Here is a 5512-nt window from a genome sequence, read left to right on the forward strand (position 1 = left end):
TGAGTGATGAATATCCCATAGGAGACAACAGTTAGAGAGCTCTGAGAATGTGGACATTTGGCACACATCCATACTGAGCTCTTAGAAATGTTTCTGGTTTCTCACATTCCCATGGAAGCATGTAGAAAAACTTGTGTTTATGTAATTAAAAGACTACATCATGATCTGTGGTATAGATTGGGGCAGGGGAACAAAGGCAACCTTTTATTTTCCAGCTTTGAAAAGCAGATGTTGTGAATAACCACTATTTAGCAGAATACATATAGCAGCTTATTAAATATATGTAAAATCTGTCCAGTGGTGTTGCTACTATCCACATCACTCTCCTCTCAGTCTGAGCCAAGGCAATAAGTTGTAGCAATCGGAAGCTGTTACCTCTGATGTGGACCTTGCCATTGGTTGCAATTATTTGTTTCCTTGCCAAAGAGTGAGTAACTTTATGTTGATTTCCAAGTTCTCCAGCAGACTGTGCTCTACTGATTACCAATTATTTTATACTCTGTTTCTGGCCTGTATGCATGATCTTAGCCTCAGTTTTGTTTTGGTTTGTCTTTTGCATTTTTTAAAAACACAGCCTTTGGCAGTAGCAGGAAAATAACAGGGGAACTTTTGTTGGGCCTCCAAATTCTAGCATGGAGCCTGCTCCAGCTCTATAGGACCAGTCCAATCCAGTTAATGAAAAGATGATCGGGGCTGAAGCACTCTCAAAGCAGACAGATTCTTTGGCAGATCATACAACCAAACATTAACAAGTTCTCCACTGAGCTTATATAATGTGTATTTTTTCTCCAAGGCTTACATTGGGTCCAAATTTATGGAAGCTTAATAGATATGGCAAGAGAGGTAAGCTGACAAGAATGTGTCATTGGTGTCCCAATTTTTATTCACTCCTCAGTCACTGCCTAGAGTGCTCAATCTAGCTTGTTTCCTTTCTGCAGAAATTTCATGCTTTAGACGCCTCTAATCTAAATATCTCTCTGATATAAATTTGAGACTGAAAAGAAAAAGGCAGCCCGACTTGTGACCTGAAACAATGAAGAATAGATGCAATGGTTATTGGACATCTTGAATTAATTTTTTGCAAGGGTCCAGTTCTTGTTTAGCCTGAGACAGGTTAGAATATGCATTTCTCAATAACCATATGAGTGTCTTAAGCAGCACATATTGGTTATCCTGTGCTGAACCCAAAAATTCCTTTTTTTTTTTCCTTCTATTTGGCATCCTGGGTATCTTTTTGATAAAATTGTACTATAATGCTGCATTCTGACAAAATATCTTGGTTCTAAATCTCAATTTTCAACAGTAAGGGAAAAAAAAAAGTCATAGTAATTTATTTTTAGATCTCATCTTTCCATACTCACTGTTTTCCTTCTTTTAAACATCTTAGTCCAGAATTCCCCATGGTACAGTGGAAAAAAATGCAAATTCTATCACATTTCCACATGTAGAATACCCAAAGGTTTCCATTTTGGACTCTATATGGACACAGGCTCTACAAACAAAATCAACAAAAGCCTTCCATTAGTCGTTGACAGTTAGATAAAAATATTTTATTAATTGGAATAAAATAAAAAGAGGAGAAAATAATATATGAATGTTATCAAAAATTTTTGACCATCAAAATATGTTTATTCATATGACTGTAAGTGACATATTTAAAGGTTCTTTTGCAGTCTTCTTTCAAAATGGCTGAACTTCCACTATGTCATGGGATGTTAATAGGTATTGCAAAAGGGATTTGAATTTTTTATTTCACTCTCCTTCTCCTATTCAAGATTAGCCAAGTCCTCATGCTATATATATAAGATTTCTAAGGGTTTTCTGAAGGCTGCAGGTTTGGTATTTTTCCTGCAGTTACAGAATACACCCCTGAATTGATGCTTAGAACAGATCCAAAATATGTATCGTTCATCATGCTTTGTGTCATGTGCTATTGGTTATAGAGCCTGCAATTGTTATCCAGCTGGATTAGTGCCTTAACCATACCTTTGCTATTCAAAGAGAAGATTTAAAATGAACAATATCTTTTTTCTCCTACAATAGTTCAGTGAGAATGTCAGCATAACAGAGCAAGCTGGGAACACTTTCTTAAGGAACTTCCTTAAGAAAAGGAACTATACCTGTTTATTACCCTGGAATACTTTATAGCCTTTAATTTCTCTTGGCACTGGTTTGTTCTCTCTTTAAAAAGGTGATACTAAATTAAAACTTTTTCAGTTTTTTTCCTTTGAATATGCTGAGTTTTCAAATGAAAGGTGTCTGTAGATGAAACAATGGAACAAGAACACAATACATTGGGAATAACACTGCCAAAAGAGAAAGAATTAAAAAAAAATTGAAATTAAAAATAAAAAAGAAAATATAAAATAATTTTTAAAAAGTATGTTCATACCAATTGTTTACTGCCACAATACTGGAAGCATTCAGTGCAAAAATATTATAATGGATTATAGTGCTGTTATGCACAGATCTTTCTCTGTCCCTGGAAAGACACTACACAAGAGAAAAGAGCCCCTAATGAAAAGAGAAATTATTTATCAAAAGCCACACAAAAGATCAATATCGGGATTAGGAAAACATTTAGATCTTTCATCAAGCACACGTCCTTTCCAGAGGACAATACCTATCTGTACTTTCTCACGTCTACTGCAGAACTATCTGGCACCAAGCCCAATTCTGAAAAGCTAAGGAAACATGCAGATAGATGTGTACTTTACAATATATATGAAAATGGAAAGTAGAAATTTTTTGTTAGCTTTAATTGTCTTTCATATTGAGGTATATACTGAAAGCAAATATACAGTTCTGTTTTGTTCTGGCAAGCATGTCTGTTGGAATGCACAACAGAATTTGGAACTTCGTATGTTCCTTTAAAAACTGACATTAAGGGAGCTTTGTAACTGAAATGTTAAAATGTCAGAAACAAGACCTGAAACCCAAACCCATGTATCTCAGCTCTGCCCTTCTCTGCAGTAACCTGCACGTACTGCTCAGTGGATGCTGAAATATGCCTTTTCACCAATAACTTTGCAATAGCAAGTTTCCTCTACTAAACTTATTTTGCATCTTAAAAGTTTAAAAGCTGAATAATTGCCTATTAAAGCCAATACTATAGAATCTCAGCTCCTGTGGAGAAGGAAGTATTAAAGGCATGTGTTCTGTACACAACCAACTAAAATAGGAACTCTGTAATGATGTTAAAGATTACCTTTTCAGCATTCAAATTTCTCCTGTGAATCTGTAAAGGAAAGAGGTGATTTTATAAAAGACATAATTATAGCTGCTTTTGAGGAGAGTTGTGATCATAATCTACTAAGAGGATGGACAAGTATTTGACTATGGGACTAGAATTTTAACAGAAGTGACAATCTCTCTGAAAACAATACTTTTTCCATTGGACAGCATCAAAAAACTGCTATGCTTTTCCATTGTGGCTTATCTCTGTCACTGCCCACTTAAAGCACTTTAAAATTTATCCTCTTAACAATCATTAGAGCTTGAATAATATGTTTGCATAGTTATTCATCACTAAGAAAATTATGGAAATTTTTGTTTAAGGCTGAAAAAGGGAAAAAAATGTTTGGCTGTATGACCATAATTCAGGGAATTCTATGGAGTAATGCCGTTATCCCACTCACAGCATTTGACACTTGTAACCTCCCATGAGTTCATTCATTCTGCTCAGACAGGCACTTCTGCAGGCACTGTGTCTCTGTGATTGCTTGACCATGGTGCAATCCCTCCTGGCTGCTTGTCTCCCATGCAATGTCACTGCATCATTTAGTGAGATAAATGCTTACATGTATTATTCTTGTATTACATGTATTACATGTATTATTCTGAGACAGGAACCACATAAAGAGGGGAGGAAATAATTAAATTTTCCCAACATTGGCAATTTCATAATTTCACTTGTTTCTTAAAGGTCTGTTTCTTCCTAAACTAGGTCCATACCAGTTAAAAAGAAATACTGTTTGGATAATCTGTATAAATCTATCAAATAGGAACAGATTGGTAAAAAAGCACTGAAAAGAACATATCTATACTATGTGTTCTCTAAGATAAATTTCAAAGTCTTCAGGTACGAGTCTTGCTTAATGCTCTATAAGAAAAAGTCCACAACCCTTCATGTAAGGAAAAGCAAACTGTTATATGACTTAAGATCACAAAACTGGATGATATTTTTTTCCCCTCAAACTTAACAAATGAACTAGGAAAAAATTGACCTCTGGTCAATGATCATATCTGAGAAATTTCAGCTGTGAAGGTGAAAAAAGTTTGACAAAGTCATAAAGAGCTGAAAAGGACAGAAAGAAAACATTTAAAAACCCTGTAAATGTCACTGTGCTCTCCATCTGGAGTACTACCGTTGCTAGTACTTTTACAATGCAGTACAGACAGCAGGCTAAGGTGATCAATGGAACAACAAGATGTCTTAAAATCTGTCTTAAAAAAAAGAGGAAAAGTATCATGAAGATTAGAGATGAGATCACAGATCATCCAGAAGACCACCTGCAAAGGAGTAAGACAAAGAACAAAAGAAAGTCTGTTTTAGCCAGCTTCAGTTTCTTGCTGGAATGACCTTTGAACCACTAAGTCATCAGTTTCCAAGCACCCAGCTCTACTGGCAAATTACTCAGCAGAACATGACATGATCAATGATCTGAAAGTTTTCAGCTGGTTGTATTGATCAAATATATAAACAAAACACAACTGTCAGCTGCTTTGAGTTTACTGCTGATGAAGTGATGTTTAAAACAATTAATGAATTAATGCTCAAACAGATGAAAAAAAACCTTAGCTGATATAAAAGAGCAAAAATATTTACTACTCAATTAATTTGCCTTATAATTGATTTTTTAATTGTTTGACTGGCAAAACAGAAGTGTGAGCTATAATTACCAGCTACCTATAATAGCTTTTTTTTTTTAATTTCTGTTAATTATTTCTAAAGTGAAGGAAGCAGGATAGCTGGTGCTGCCAAACTCTTTTCAAATTATTGGTGCTAAAAAAATAAATATCAGAAAATGCAAATCATTACAAAATGTGAAGGTTGATTACTTTTTGTAAAAAAACAGGCAGATGAGCAAATGCTATGAAATGCTGAGGCAGGGCTGGGGCACACAAAGGAGTTATGGTAAACTAATGAGTTTCCAGGTGTCGGCTGAGCTTGGGTATCTAGTGATATTTGCACTCTTAGCCTGGAGCAAATCTGAAACAAAAGGTGTGCGATAAATCTCCAGAGAAAGCACCCTCTGTTAGCAGGACCAGCCCCAAACAAGAGTCAAAGTTTGCAAAGGCACACCACTTTATGAAGAACAACTTACTTTACTCCTCCTTGACCTACTCTGAAAATAGGAACAATTTCAACTTTTAAAGGCAATAATTTAATTTCCCTCTGACAGCAACAGAATGATCCAGGACTCAATACTATCTTACCTGTTCAGAAGTGTCTATAAAACAGGGGTTGTTTTCAAAAAAAGATTTGGAGTAAAATTCATTATTGGTCTTC

The 5512-nt window shown here is 35.2% G+C and overlaps 1 long non-coding RNA gene across 1 annotated transcript; it reads right to left on the reverse strand.

The window, feature by feature from the left end:
• Nucleotides 1-1470: 1470 nt before the first annotated feature.
• LOC120497461 lies at nt 1471-3754 on the reverse strand. The gene is made up of 3 exons (XR_005626510.1): nt 3639-3754; nt 3209-3238; nt 1471-1492 (listed from the first exon to the last, which is right to left on the reverse strand). It is a non-coding gene; the product is annotated as an uncharacterized LOC120497461 (long non-coding RNA).
• Nucleotides 3755-5512: the final 1758 nt, after the last annotated feature.

This window comes from Passer montanus, unplaced genomic scaffold (assembly GCF_014805655.1).
Source record: "Passer montanus isolate IOZ18808 unplaced genomic scaffold, ASM1480565v1 scaffold13, whole genome shotgun sequence".
NCBI classification, from domain to species: Eukaryota; Metazoa; Chordata; class Aves; order Passeriformes; family Passeridae; genus Passer; species Passer montanus.